Here is a 16,410-nt window from a genome sequence, read left to right on the forward strand (position 1 = left end):
CAGCCATTCGCAGTCTTTGTTTAAGCCAGAGCTGAGGGCGTCGAATTTGCAGATGAATTGTAGCTCAGAAATTTCTCTTTGGAGTCTGGTCCTGAAATGTCTTTGCTGCAGGATAGCTCCTTTTAAGTCTGCTACTGTGCGGCCTGGGAGGTTGAAGTGCTCTCCTACGGGTTTTTGTATATTGCCATTTCTGATATTGGATTTGTGTGCGTTTATTCTTTTACGTAGAGACTGTCCAGTTTGTCCGATGTATACAGCAGAGGGGCATTGCTGACACAACAAACTCTTGCCGTAAGCAGCAGCCATTTTATAGCTGTGTGTCTCCTGTACTGTCCTTCTTGTCCAGCTGGTAAGTAATCTTAGCTCCTGGTAAATTTTTGGTATTTCTGAGGCTTGCAGAGTCTGTCAAACTTGAGTCCCTTCAGTGAAAGTCATGGAGGTGATGTTCATACTCTCAAATCCTTAGGGAAACACTAGGGTTGGAACCTCCTTCCAGTTTATTCATAACCAGGGGTGAAAATAACAAATTCCTTATGGGTAGTGTACTATCCCTCAGGGCAGGCTGGGAAAATACTTAACTGGAATGGTGGTATGAGTGGCCTCTGCAAAGGCAAAGCACAGCTGGCCACAGTGGCCACAATGCACTAGTGTAGTGGGAACCAGAGCTGTTCAGGGGCACTGCCTACAGCACTATGTCACAGGTGGGGAGCACCACAGCCTGCAGAAAGGAGGCAGACTGACAGCTAGTGGAGACTAAAGACCTCTGTTTGCTCCCAGAATACCTGACAGGCAGGGAATTGGAGCATAAGCTCCATGCACCCTACTCGCTGCCAAAGTGCCTTCAACTTGCCCTGCAGGGATCGCCCCAGGGGGAAACAGCTCAGTCGTCTGGATCCCTGCTCCTGCTGCCACTTATTGCTGAACTCCGCAGCATGGACCGAAGCAGTTAATTAGAGATGTTTACTTCAGCGCTTGGTGCATCATCTGCACATTGGGATCTGAACATCCGTGCTGCCTGAGCTGGCCATGCTGTGAGCAGCAGAGAAGCTTTTTTTTCAGAGGGGGCATTATTAATCTTTGCTCTTTAGAGGCTGACAAATATATTATATTGGCGCACATACACAGACATTCTCTGTGCCTGATGCATGACCCCTGTCTAAGTGCTGAGCACATGGGGCCAGTTCTGTAAACGAAGAGGAGAACACAGCAAGCTCATTAATGCTTTGAAGTCTCTCATTAGGAGCAGATTCCTCTGGAGCTGGCTAGTGCAACTCCCAATGTTATAATGACTTTGCTTGGCATTAATGTGGGTGTCTCAGTTAGCAGCTCCCATGAGGGGAGGGAGCAACGAGGCTGGGACTGTACCTTGCAAATGCACCAGGTAAACAGAGGACTGCAAACCACTCCCAAGTGGGATGGGGAAGGGAAGAGGGAAGATTAGGGGAAAAGTTTCCCATACATGAAAAGAGAGAGAGGACTACCCCCACTTGCTCTCACTGTACAGGTGCATCCAATCTCTGGATCTAAAAAAGTCAACACAGCCCTTCCCATCTTCCATTCCTTAATGCCTAAAAGGACCTGTCATTGTTACTTTGGAGCAACCATTCCTGTCTCTGGCAGGAATACTATTATTAGGGCACTGTGACCACAGCAGCCGGGGTTATGATCCTGCAGGCTCTACAGAATTGTGTCTGTACCATACTAGGGTGATGGAATTCCATGGGCCATCTAGGGCTACGTCTACACGTGCACGCTACATCGAAATAGAATAACATCTACACGTCCTCCAGGGCTGGCAACGTCGATGTTCAACTTCGACGTTGCGCAGCACCACATCGAAATAGGCGCTGCGAGGGAACGTCTACACGCCAAAGTAGCACACATTGAAATAAGGGTGCCAGGAACAGCTGCAGACAGGGTCACAGGGCGGACTCAACAACAAGCTGCTCCCTTAAAGGGCCCCTCCCATTCACAGTTGCACTAAACAACACAAGATCCACAGAGCTGACAACTGGTTGCAGACCCTGTGCATGCAGCAGGGATCCCCAGCTGCAGCAGCCAGAAGCCCTGGGCTGAGGGCTGCTGCACACGGTGACCATAGAGCCCCTCAGGGGCTGGAGAGAGAGCGTCTCTCAACCCCTCAGCTGATGGCCGCCATGGCGGACCCCGCTATTTCGATGTTGCGGGACGCAGATCGTCTACACGTGCCCTACTTCAACGTTCAACTTCGAAGTAGGGCGCTATTCCCATCCCCTCATGGGGTTAGCGACTTCGACGTCTTGCCGCCTAATGTCGATTTCAACTTTGAAATAGCGCCCAACACATGTAGCCGTGACGGGCGCTATTTCGAAGTTGGCACCGCTACTTCGAAGTAGCGTGCACGTGTAGACGCGGCCTAGGTGTTGTAAAAACCAGTACTGGTGGTGTCTTCTTGCTAATGCTCTGGCATGTGGTCAGGGGTGCTGTGCTGCTGGAGGTGGTGATGCAAAAATAGGTCACTGTCATATTTGGACAGGAGTGACTACCTTGCCCTTTCCACTGGGGAGCAGCTGTTTGCACCCTGACCACCTGTCAGATGAGATTCCAGTGTCCAAAATTTCCCCTGCAGTTTTAAATCAGACTCAGTGTTTTTCAGTTTGAGTGGCATTCCTGTAAGCTGTTAAAAGGCTGTTTGAGGTTACCCAGAAGTGGCTGCATTTCAGTAACGGGTAAAATATCTCTGGTGATATTTTGCTAGCCTTTACCCCTCCCTAGAAGTGTTGTATAGCTTAATTAGTTCCTGTTTGGAAAGTACTTACAGGTCCTTGGATGATGACTGAAATGTGTGCATTATAATCTAACTACAGAGGGCTCAAAACTGAGCTTTTTATGCAACCCTCCCCCCCACAATCATATAGACAAACATCGATGATCAGTAGAAATGTGCTATCAGATCCAGGTATGCTGCTGGTTGCATTTCATTCAGCTGTGCTGGCTCCGATGCACTGTAGAAATTGGTCTGAGCCAAGCCTCAGTCTTGTTGTCATGGGGTTGGAAACCAACACCAGTCGCACATGTGGGTTTGTGAGCATCCCAAGCTCTCTGGTGGGCAAGAGAGCTCTCAGTTCAATGGGAAGAAATTGACACTGGCCAGCACAACTTTGAGCTGATCAGTTAAACCGGTGATGCTGCCTGGAACATCTGGGAACCGCTGCTCTATTATACTGAGCTTTTGTGTGCCTTGGAAGCTTTTAGTGACACCACACATACTCAGGTGTGCGTGCACTCTGCCCTTCTCTACACACTGCAGTTCCTGTGTGCACCCCTGCATACCGCATATCCAGCATGGGTCCCAAATGTTCCCCTCACTGAAGGATTAACTTTGTGGGCCTCTGGAAATGGAATCTGTTTTTCATCGAGCTGATTTGCTCCAGCCTGAGGCCAGTCGGAAATGTCCTGTTGCTGGGACATGATTTGAAGTGATGGTGTTAATTTGGTTAATTAGGATTCCTTGATAGCATGAGCTACTTACAAATCAGCTTCACATTGTACTATCGCTGCAAAGCGTTATTTGCTGATGCATGGGGTTATGGATGAATTTAAGATTATGATGTAGCACCATTAATTTCATGTTTGCGGTTGATGATACAGCTCAATTAAAAGTTGCCACATTAAAAATACCGGCACTCTATGATCTACAAGAATCAGCAACGGCCTACAGTATGTATGGCCCCTGCTCTGGCCCCAGCTGATGGAAGAGTTTTCCTGGTGCATGGACTGGCAGTGAATCTTTGGGCAGAGTTTACATTGTGGGAGTATGATTTATAGAGCCCACCAGTGTGGTGTTTCTGTGTAGTTCCTGCTTGCGTGAATGGGTGTAGTCCTGTGCCAAACAGGAACACTGAGTGCATGCCAGTAGGGTCTACATGGAGGAGTGAGAGCACACTACACTGGTGCTTTCTACAAATCACACCTCTGTTGTCCAGACTCCGATAGAGTAATCCAGAGAAGCCTTGTACGGAGGTTAAACCACTTGGTCATGTGGAAGAGGCACTGGAGAGGAATACAATAAATGTAAATAATTTCCAACATGGTTTATTTCTCTATTTTGCATTTAATGATTTTTTTCTTAACACAGCCTATGCCATTTGCCAGGGTATTGGATCAGCCCTGCCATAGGAAATGAATTTGATACTCCTAGATTAGTGGGAGGATTCCAGAACTTGTCAAGGTGACTGTGTAACATTTTGGTAGGCCCTGGCTGAATGGACCAAGGAGTTCTTCCACCCCTCCTCCATTCCATTAATACAATAAACAAAGTTTGATTCATAACCACTGAAGGCTACTGATCATGGGAATAGGTAAGAAATACAGAAAGAATGAACAAAAACTCAACCTAAGCAGGATCTAAATAGCCTTGTGGGTAAAGCATTTCATCTCTGGTGGCTGGGATTCAATCTCTCCCCTTGGTCATGAGTCAAATGAATTTGATGGTCTCAGTCTACTTTCAATAGTTTTGGGGCCAAGCCATTTAGTTTGAGCCTTCCTGAAGATCCACGTTTCCCCTGAAAGTTTGGGTTGTTTGAACGTGGCCCAGCTCTGGTCCCTAAATTACATTAATCCATTTTGCAAAACTATAATGGGCTCTGGAATGTGTAGTATTGTCCAGAACTGGAATAATAAACCCAGCTTCTATGAAGATGTAACTGGCTGTATGGACATGGGGAAATCAATGGATGTGATGATATACTTTGACTTTAGCAAAGCTTTTGATACAGTCTCACACAACCTTCTTGCCCATAAGTTAAGGAAGTATGGATTAGATGGATTGTAAAGTGGATAGAAAACTGGCTTGGCAGATGGGCCCAATGTGTAGTGGTCAATGGCTCTGTGTCTGGTTCGTGGTTGCTTTCAAGTGGAGTGCCCTAACAATCAGTTCCAGGGCCAGTCCTGTTCCACATCTTTATTAGTGACCTGGATGAGGGGGTGGATTGCACCTTCAGCAAATTTGCAGACACTAAGGTAGCTGGGTCAGGTAGATACACTGGAGAGTAGAGAGAGGGTCCAGAGTGACCTAGACAAATTGGAGGATTGGTTGAAGAGAAATTTGATGAGGTTCAACAAGGACAAGTGCAGAGTCCTGCACTTGGGACAGAAGAATCCCAAGCACAATTACAGGCAGGGGACCTATGGGCTAAATAGCCGTGCAGCAGAAAAGGACCTGGGATTACAGTAGATGAGAAGCTGGCTATGAGTCAACAGTGTGCCCCTGAAGCCAAGAAGGCTAATGGCATATTGAGCTGCATTAGGAGGTGCATTTCCAGCAGATCTAGAGAAGTTATTATTCCCCTCTACTTGGCTCTGGTGAGGCCTCATCTGGACTATTGTGTCCAGTTCTGGGCTCCCCAGTATAGAAACGATGTGGATGCACTGGAGAGGATTCAGCAGAGGGCAATAAAAATGATTAGGGTTCTGGAGCACATGACCTATGAGGAGAGGCTGTGAGATATGGGCTTATTTAGTTTGCAGAAGAGAAGACGGGGGCGATTTGATAGCAGTCTCCATCTTTCTGAAAGGGTGCTCTAAAGAGGATGGAGAGAGACTGTTCTCAATGGTGACAGATGGCAGAACAAGGAGCAATGGTCTGAAGTTACAGAGGGAGAGGTGTAGGTTGGATATTAGGAAAAACTATTTCACTGGGAGAGAGGTAAAGGTCTGGCGTGAGTTACCGAGAGAGGTGGTGGAATCTCCATCCCTAGAGGTTTTTAAGTCCCAGCTTGACATAGTCATGGCTGGGATGATTTAGATGAGGTTGATCCTGCTTCAGGCAGGGGGCTGGACTAGATGATCTCCTGAGGTCCTTTCCAGCCCTAGAATTTGATGATTCTGTGATTCATGTGTTGAGCACCTTATGGTCTGGGACAACACTGGCGGAAGCTGTTCAGAGCAGCACTGATATATTGGTAAGATCATGTGGGGGCACAGCATTGGAATCATGGGGAGAATTTTAGGTCTTGAAACAGCATGGTGGGGGAAATGCAAGTCAGGACTGAAGTGCATTGGCAGAGCAGTGTAGGTGAAATTCGTGCTCTATCTTGACAGTCTGTGCTAGTTCTAGATTTGGCTTTCACAAGCACTACAGTCACCAAATGTTTGGCAGAAAAAAAGAAAGGGAGAGGTTTTCCCATAGCTGTTTAATATATTGCGTTTATTAAGCTAGTTATTGTGGGTTAAATATCAATAGTTTATTAAAAATATATTTATTGAAGATGAACTATGCAGTTGGTGTATCTGTTTCCTAGTGCTTAAAAGTAAACCTCAGTAAAAGGTTTTTAATAATGAATTTGTATTGAAGTAAGGTACAATGAGTACTTTCGCAATCTCACTTTCAATTTCACAGGACAGTTTTATGCTCAATAAATACCTAGAGATTATTAAAAACATATTTATTGAAGATTAACAACTATGAAATAGATACAAATCTAAGATGCGAAAGCTCAATAAACATACCAATAATAATCAATTCTTTTATTAAAACACAGTAACTGCCTTGTTTAATCTAAATTAAATGGGTTGCTGGGAATTTTACAAGTGTCGTCTTTCTCTCTGTGTTTTCCTGCTTCTTGCAGATCTCTGATTAGATCTGGGGATGTTGTTCCTAAAATAAATCAAATCCTAGGAGGATGTAATCCAACCCCAAGCATGAAGTTGGCTGCTGTAGGTACTTAGGCTCAGATTCTCAGCTGGCATAAATGAGCATAACTCCAGTGGTCCTACTCCAGTGTATGCCAGTTATTCATCCCATGAAAATTCCAGTACTTGATCAGACCCATCGAGTCCACTCTCCTGTCTCTAACAGCAGTTGGAAGCAAATGCTTAGGAGAAAAGTGCCAAGATCCCTACAATGGATGGCTATGGCTTCAGAACAACTCCATCCCTTTTCAGTGCATACTTCCTTCCCCTGCGGTTGAGTCATCAGGGGTCAGTCACTTTAACTGGGTGTTTGTAGCTGTAGCTGATATGGAACTGACACTGAGCACCTAGTAAAATTTGGCCTGGTCCCATAGTGGTGAATGTTTTTGAGTGGAAACCACAATCAGGAAGCTTCCCAACCATCTGGACAGTGATAAGAAGGAGACTGGGTGACTCAAGGGACAGTAGATAGGGTACAGATCCTTTCATGTCTCAGTGATAGGCTTGAATAGGGCTTGGTTGGGAGTGGTCATCCCCCATGCTGTTGTGTGGCTGCATGACATGAATTTGGTCATCTTCCTCTCAGTATCCAGCAGGCAAGTATCCCTATCACTAGCGTTACTGTCCCGACTGGGGTTAAGCTGTACTGTTGGCTTTCTCAATGAACAGCCAAGGAATGAAAAGACCAGGGAACTTGACTCTACTTTCACACAAAATGAGGTGGCCTCTTTAGGACATGATTGAGGCCCATTGGCAGGGAAGTGCAGTGTGGAGGCAGCATGTAATTGAAACTTGCCCTGCTGCTGCCTGTGCGGTGCTTACTCTGTGGACAGAGGGAGGGCTTTGGTCTCCAGGGCTGTCCAGACAGGACCTTTCGTCAGACAGAGAATACACTGCAAGCCAGTAAGTACAGAAAGTGATTAACTGGCATCTTGCCCCAACTTTGCTGTCACTCCTGGAAAGTGGCAACGTACATTTACCTTCACCATGGGCACTAAGCAGGATACTAATTATTCTCCAAGTTTAAAGAGTCCTTCCCACCATATGAGGTCCACAGATGGGTGCCTTTAAACTTGAAATCCTACTCTCAGGATCAACCATTCTATAAAGAACTTTCTACAAGGTCCAGGGGAGTGTGGAAGTGCGGTGGGATTTCAGTCCCCTGTCCTCTTGTGAGCATGGCTGGGTGCTGATAATGGAGTGTTAGATGCAGCTGATGGGCTCAGTACATGGTTGCCAACCCCTGATGAGCTGCTTGTTGGAGGTTGCTGGTGATCTTTCAGAGCTCCTGGGACAAGTGTGGAGTGTGTTTTGGGCAGGGTGCTCCAGTCTGGCCCATTTCCTCTGTAATTAGCAGCTGCAATTGCAAATGCTAACCAGGTCTGCCTTTGTTTAGAAAGCTTGCCTGTAAAGTAGGGCTCCTACACACTGACTCCCAGGTTCTCTTGAAGCTCCCAGCCCCGTGTGTGTGATCCCTGTTCTGTGCTCTTGTCTCTCATACCTCTTCTGCTCAGCTCCCAGGAATGGCTTTTGAGAGGACAAGGCTCCTGAATCCTACCCTGAAGGTGACAGACGATACCAAAGAACCCACTGAGCTGTGGACAGGGAATTAGAAATGGGGCTGAGACTCAAATTTCAGACCGAGTTTATCTGATGTACTCACAGTGATGTTTGGATTCATTATAGCACTGCTGTTCAGCACCAGATCAGGATAAGGACACAAACCTCCCCAGAGTCAGGAGGTGGCCACATATGAGGTTCAAGGTCAGGATCTTCCGTGTTCGGGACGTGGTTTTTGCGTTAGCACTGCCGGCGGCAGAATGAGTTTCTGATGCTCTGTGCAACTTGTGTGGCTTTCTTTAAATCTATGTAATCTATCTCAGAAACAGCAGATGCTAACACGGCCCCAGATAACAATATGAGGCAAGCAAAGAGAGTGCATCATACTGCACTGATTCTGACATGGCCGTTTAATCCACTCACTGCAATACCTTGGAGTTTTCTTTTTATTTGAATTCACTGTGTGCTGACTGCCTGGCCTACTCGCTTACTTTCTTTTATAGGCCAGTAGCCAGGCAAACAGACACCTCCGGAAGGAATATGATATTTGTAACGGTAAAACACAAAGTGGCAAAGACAAACTGTATGGCCTTTATCTAGCCAGACAGCATATGGTGACCTCGCTAGCCAGGCTGCAGCTCAAGGCCTATCAGCTTTAGCAATGGTGTCTGTAGGAATGTGCCTAACTGTGGGAGAAGTGAGTGTTCAGAGCCACAAAGGGCAATTCACACATTGTCTCATGATGTAATCACACCACTGCAGTGCATGTGGCTATTGCCTGTGTGGTTTTTAGATTTTATAGCAAGAGGGCAGTGGTCCCTCTAGAATCAGGAGGGAATCAGAGGCCAGAGGGATCCCAGAATCATTTAAGGCAGACCATTTTGGGGGCTTAAAAGAGGAGAGCAAACCTCTCAGGAGGGTCAGCAACTCTGCTGGGAAGAGATCAGACAGATGATGTTACCCATTAACACAGTTATAGCTCATACAAGAGCCTTATTCCGTGACAGGAAGCACTTCCCTGCACGAGGGGCAACAGAACCCTCACCGAAGGAGCCACTCCCGGTTGCGCCACCATCCCATTTATTGGTTTAGGTTTGCCTCTTGCATACACGGGCTTCTCCAGTGCAGGAAGGTGGAGGCGATCTCCGCTGGGTCCTGTAGGAGGTGGTCAAGGCAGATCATCTCACCACTCCTGAGGCTATGCAACTGGCATAGCTAAAATTGTGTATCGGTGGTCAGCTCCTATGGCTAGTGTAGCTCTAACCTGACTTTGTGTGTGCAAATAATGTTGTTTTCTAGTGGCTGAACACCAAGAGAACAAAAGATCTACTATAAGCATCAGTGCTTTTGCGTCTTGAAGATCAGGGCTTAGAGTTTTGTCAGTGCTTTCAGCAGGGCCAGGATTTCACGACAGGGTTCTAGTCCCAGCTCGTTAATTAAGTGTAGGTGCATCTAATAAATTACAATTATCTGCAGCACCAGGGTCCATTAGAGTTAGCCCCATTATGGCACACTGTGAGCTGGGTGCCCGCCCAAAAGGTACTGACAAGGCTAACTCATGCCAAGATGGGCCTTAAACTGATGCAACTCCATTGACTTTACCTCCCCTTTCATCATGAGTAAATTTGGCCCCTGTGATTACTCCTAAGCCTACTCTGCCCCAAGGAGGAGCTGGTTGCCTCACCTGTGTGGGGGCATAGTCATAGAGAGGTAGCTAGTTAGGCTGTATTTTCACAAAACAGAAAAGCAGTCCTGTAGCACATTAAAGACTAACAAAATGATTTATTGGATGATGAGATTTCGTGGGACAGACCCACTTCTTCAGATCTGGAAATTCTAGATCTGAAGAACTCGGTCTGTCCCACAAAAGATCATAACCTAACAAGTCATTTTGTTTGTCTTTAAAGTGCTACAAGACTGCTTTTTTTGTGTCTGTGTGGTGGAGTTTTCCAGCTTAGGAAAAGGCTGCTATACAGAGGTGGCCAGAGAAAAAGAAAAGCCGGCATGCACCACTGCCTTTAATGGAATGCAATGATTCTTCCAGGCTCAGGAATAATACGGGAGATCTGGTTTTAATAAATTAACAGCCTACAAGTAACAATCTCAGGCAATTAAACTCCGGAATGAAGGCGAGCACCATGAAATGTATTCTGCAGTGGCGGCGGGTGGCACAGACAATCCCTGCGCAGGAATGAAGACAAAAATAGAACGAAAATGCCCCAGAAGAGGAAAGGATGAGAGATTCCCGCTCTCTTTCTAGGGTGGATTTTGGGTGGAAGAGTGTTACATCTCACCCTTTCCCCGCTGCCCCCTATTCCTTCAATATCCTAATCCAAGTTATTTCAAGTCTCCGTGCTAGACAAATTCTCCCCTATCCCTGACATTCCACCCACTCTTGCCTGGTTAAAAAAAAAAAGGCAGTGAAATGTGATCCTGTAGTTGAACCCGTTGCCCCTGATTACTGAGGAATATCAGATAGGGGCAGGTGGGTGGCAGGGAGCAGAATAGCTGGGGATATCTGGAAGCTGCAAAGAAAAAAAAATTGCCCAAGCAATCGCTAAGCCTCCCTGTCTTACATTAATAGCTTGTGCGGAATCCTCTTTGCCATAGAATTCAATTTATTTCCATTTAAAGGCTGTTCTTCTCAATCAATGCGGCTAATAAATAGCTGCTGATGGCCATGACCCATGGGCTGAGGGAGGAATTTATCTTCTGAGCCAATTAAAGGGATTGAACAATTCCTTTTAATAACATTGTGAGATTTTAATACCTAAAAAAACAGAGAAATCCTCCTCCTCTGGCTTGCAAAAGGAGGTCAGCCAGGCTCAGGCAAGGTCAGGATTAGATACTTTAAACTTGCCATGTGAAGTTCAGTGGGGGAATAAAGCTTTCCCAATGTGAGCACCAGGATACTCTATTTTGTTACCCTTTAAAAAGAAATACATATTGGTGATTTATGTCTCTTTGTTTGCCAAGCACATTGGCTAGGCAGTAAGGGCTTTAGAGGTATTACCAAGCTCCATGCATGGCACATGGGTGGAGAGACACCTGAATAGGGTTGTGTTGTGTTTTCATCCACTGCTTCCTTTTGCTGGGGAGTGAGGAGGCATCAGAAATATAGCACGCCATATTAGATGATTTGCAAATGCTTCGCATAGCCTGCTGGATAAACAGGGAAAGCAGCTGCAAGATTGTGGAAGGAGCATGTTTCTTGTGTCTGGAGAAGAACCAAAAACTCAAAAAGTAATAGGAACATGTTTTTCAAGTACATCAGAAGCAGGAAGCTTGCTAAACAATCAATGGGGCACTGGATGATCAAGATGCTAAAGGAGATAATAAGGTCACTGTGGAGAAACTAAATAAATTCTTTGTTTCAGACTTCACAGCTGAGGATATTGGGGAAATCCCCAAACCTGAGCCATTATTTTCAGGTGGCGGATTTGTCCCAGACTCAGCTGTCACTAGAGGTGGTTTTTGAACAAATTGATAAACTTAACAGTAACAAGTCACTGTTACCAGATGACATTCATCCAAGTATTGAGAAAGAACTCAAATGTGAAATTGCAAAACTATTAACTGTGGGTTGTAACCTAGCCTTAGAATTAGCTTCTGTACCTAATGACTGGAAGATGGCTAATGTGATGCCAATATTTCAAAAGGACTTCAGAGGTGATCCTGGCAATTTCAGACCAGTAAGTCTAACATTAATAGGGGCAAATTAGTGTAAACTATAGTAAAAAATAAAATTATCAGACACAAAGATGCACATAATTTGTTGGGAAAAAGTGAATGTGGTTTCTGTAGGAGGAAATCATGCCTTACTAATCTATTAGACTTCTCTGAAGAGATCAATAAGCTTGTGGCCAAGGTGGATCCAGTGGATGTAGCAGGGGTGTACACAGCTGGGGGTGCGTCCCTTGTGGGGCAAAATTTTGTAAGGGGTCGCAGCACGATCAGCCCCCCACTGCAACTTCTGCTGCCTGCCCTGTGACCTAAGTTGGCTCTCCCAGTCTCCCACACACAGCCTCTGTTGCCTACTCTCCCTTCCCCACAGCCTCCACTGCCACTGTTACCTAGAGAGCATGATGACCAATAGGAATGGCACACCCCATAGCTCTCTCTGGGCCAATCAGAATGTGTTGAGGTGTCGCTGGGAGGCCCTGCTTCGGGTGACGGGGCAGCCAGTGAGTTCCTGGCTGGGTAAAGTGGCCAGTCTGGTTCCCACAGTGTGCTGACACCCAGGACCCCACCACCACCCGAGATGCTGGTGCGGGACAGTTCTGCTGTGTGGGGGAAGGGTAATGCACCATCCCACCTGCACATGGCACAGCCTGGGATCACCACCTCCCTACTCAAGCAAGGGCAACACCTACAAGGTGGAGGTAGTGATGCAAGTGAGGCCCTAGAATTCTCCTGACCATCCTCCTGAGTGTCCCTCCCCCCTTAAGTTACCCCCATGTGTCCCTCCCCCTTTAGGGCACCCCTTGAGTCCCCTGCATTTTCTCCTGGGGTCCTCTCCCTGAGCATCCCTCCCCCCCCGGAGCCCTCCAGCATCCCCTCCTGTGGTCCTTCCTCAGGTTGGGGGGCTCCTGCTAATTTCAGGGATGAAAAGTGGGGCCTGATCCGCAGTCAAAGAAAGCCCTGATGGCACAACACCTGTCAAGGTGCGGATAAATATGGTGGGGAGGGCATCAGGGACTAACTCTGACAGACCCGATCTAGCCTATGGGCCTGTGTTTGCCCACCCCTGGCCTAGGCACTAAGTCTGATGACTCTTTGGCTTAAATAGGGCGTTTCTAGTAAGGGTTATAACCCCTTTGCCCGACAGAGCTTGAATTTCAACCTGAAGGGTTTTCCGCAAGGGTTATCAGGTTTCCCAGTTCTCCTGGATGTACAACAGCATGAATAGGGTCCGATTGGTTTGAGAAGCAGGGGAGAATTTTACTGTAGTGAGTGGGGAGGTGTTTTTGGATACTAAGGTAATGGAATATTTCACTGATATTTTTATAAAGAATGTACAAGTTCCTACGGTTTTTAATGGAACAGGTTAAATTTTGAGGGAAAACGAATGGAACTTTGTTGTTATCACAGATAATAAATCCACAAAAGCCTCTCAGAATCCATAATCAAGAGGCATTAAATTATCCGTGTGCATGGGGGTCTATGTATGTGTGTGTGACTTGTGAGATCGGTGGCAATGTGTGAACACTTCCATCATAGTGTTTCTCATTTCTGAAGTGCAAATGGAACAGGCTGAGTTTCCTGGGTGAGCTGTCGATGACCGACGATTGTGTGCTGCTGAGTTGTAGGCTTGAAGGAAATCGCAATGGCAATCCTACCTCTTACCATTCACAGGACTTCAATAGCATTTTGCTTCTTTCCCCCCACTCAAATTTTCATCTTACATTAATTGTCAGGTGATAGGTCAGGTAACCTATCTGAACATTTTTAATGAGCTGGGTGAGTCTGAGACCCAGCAGCGATTGTCTGGCACCCCCCATGCAAAATTTCACAGCCGCCAAGGGCATCCTCCCTCCACTTCGTGCACCTCTGTCCTAAAGCTGGAATTGAACCAACCTATCCAGCACTTTGGGGAAGGAGAATCAGAATCCAGAGTGAGTGCAAATCCAGACTTTGCATTTTTGTCAGATAGATTGAACCAAACTGACGAATCTTAATTACACATTCCTCGTACTTGGTGGTGGCTCAGAATGTGGCCTGTGTCTCTCCTCATTTTCCGTCATGTGAAAGGTGTTGGGAAATGAACACTGTGTGACATTGCCCCCAAAACTTGATATTCCAGAAAGAGATTTCCTTTCCATGCAGGACAATGCTGCTTTAACTTGTTACAAACCATTCCATAATTATTCCTCCTGAAGAGCTCCACTCAGGTGTTGCATGCCTGTAGCACTTTATTACATGTCAACTCCCATGCTGTTTTACAACAGAGTTTCTATGGTTACACACCACCCTTTGTAACTCAAGGAGTCCACAAAGATACAGGATTGCATTTCACAGAGGCAGGAGCTGTCATGTACGGAGACTATTTTAATAACTGAGGAAGAGTGAAGCGCTAGCCCACGGTTAAGCCCTGATTGTGAGGCAGCTGCCCTGTGTTCAGCGCTTGGTGTTGGGAAGCACAGGAGGTTGGAGGTGGAGAGAAGCGTGAGATCTCGCTTGGCCTTAGGATGGTGTTGTGCATCTTCCAACAAGCCAGCCTCTCACCTCATTCATCAGTAACAAACTCATAACTGTCAGCTGCTGGATCTAATAATAGGGACGTTGCAGAGGTGGGATGAGATGTTAAAGTGAAAGAAAAAGGGAAGAATAATCAGTTTGGGCCACCAAAGGATGGTCCCTCAGACACACCAGCAACTGATATAGCAAGTCAGCCAAAGGTTTCTGGATGGAGACTTTAAAATGATGGGCTAGGTCCTCAGGTAGTATAAATCAGTGTAAACCCATTGACTTAGGGGAGCTGTGCTGATTAATATGAATGGATTTGGGCCAAAGTATTTTCTTTACAGAGCCATGTTCGGTGCCTGAAAGTTTCTGGGGGCATGTGGCTGACAGCATATTTTTAACATGCAGCTGCTTAGCTATCTACCTACCAACTGGATACTGCTATGTGATATCTGCCAGCCATAAACTCTGCCTTCTGTGTGCACCTACATACAGATCAGTTTCCAGACTACAGCACCTTCTCCAGGAGAAGATGAAACTTGGGAATCTATGTTTAGAGCTGGAAGACTGTTCTTTTTTTTGTTCTTTTTTTCTCTTGGGGAATTTTTCAACATTTGCTCAAAAAACTGAAAACCTCTGCACCAAAAAAATGTTGGTAGAAAACGGATTTTTTTTCTGGCTAAAAGCTTTTCCATCTGGGGGTGCGGGGGTGGGTGAGGGTTGCGGTTTCAATGACAAGTAACATTTTCTCACAGGAAGCAGATGTTTCCACAAAATTCTCAACTAGTCAGCAACCTAATTTTCCACCAGAAAACTCTTAGATGGATGATTTCAACTGCCTTAATTGGAGAAATTGAGAGAGCCCTACTGGTGATAGCGGACAACATAATAGATGTCTGTTTACAATGTGCTATGGCACCAAAATAGGGGTGGTTGACAGCTTCTGCAGGCCCCAGGTAAGGTGTTTGGGGACTAGCACCATGTTCCCAGATGGCGCATGGCCTCAGGCAGAAGGGGTGGGGCTAGGGGCATCCAGCCCTCAGTGCTTCCTGGAGTGCAGTGCTGGTTCCTCCCTTACCCTGACCCCGCAGAGCTATGCAACGCGTATGGTGCAGCACTAAGGCAGCAATTTAAAGGGCCCGAGGCACCAGCTGTCTCTGCTGCTGCAGTAGTAGCAGTTACAACACTTGGGAGCCCCAGGCCTCTTTGAATCACCAGGTCCTAGGGAAACTACTCCCTCTGAGCCTCTAATCCCTCCCTCCCCCTCATTGGCAGGCCTGCTCAAGCGATTGAATAAGTGAATTGCAGTTAATCACAATTAAATATTAATTTTTGATTACAAATATTTGCACCGTAAAAAATAAAATGTCATTTTTCAATCCCCCCCGTTAATGTACTGTACTCCAGTGCAATCCCTTTATTATGAAAGTTGAACTTACAAATGTAGAATTACGGGCAAAAATAATTAGTTAAAAATACAAAACTTCAGAGCCTAACTGGCCACTGAGCCCTACTTCTTGCTCAGTCAAGCCGTGTCTACACGTGCACGCTACTTCGAAGTAGCGGCACTAACTTCGAAATAGCGCCCGTCACAGCTACACGAGTTGGGCGCTATTTCGATGTTAACATCAACGTTAGGCGGCGAGACGTCGAAGCCGCTAACCCCATGAGGGGATGGGAATAGCGCCCTACTTCGAAGTTGAATGTCGAAGTAGGGCACGTGTAGACCATCCGCGTCCTGCACCATCGAAATAGCGGGGTCTGCCATGGTGGCCATCAGCTGAGGGGCTGAGAGACGCTCTCTCTCCAGCCCCTGCGGGGCTCTATGGTCACCATGTGCAGCAGCCCTTAGTCCAGGGCTTCTGGCTGCTGCTGCTGCGGCTGGGGATCCATGCTGCATGCACAGGGTCTGCAACCAGTTGTCGGCTCTGTGGATCTTGTGTTGTTTAGTGCAAGTGTGTCTGGGAGGGGCCCTTTAAGGGAGCGGCTTGCTGT

Source organism: Carettochelys insculpta, chromosome 11 (genome assembly GCF_033958435.1).
Source record: "Carettochelys insculpta isolate YL-2023 chromosome 11, ASM3395843v1, whole genome shotgun sequence".
Classification (NCBI taxonomy): Eukaryota; Metazoa; Chordata; order Testudines; family Carettochelyidae; genus Carettochelys; species Carettochelys insculpta.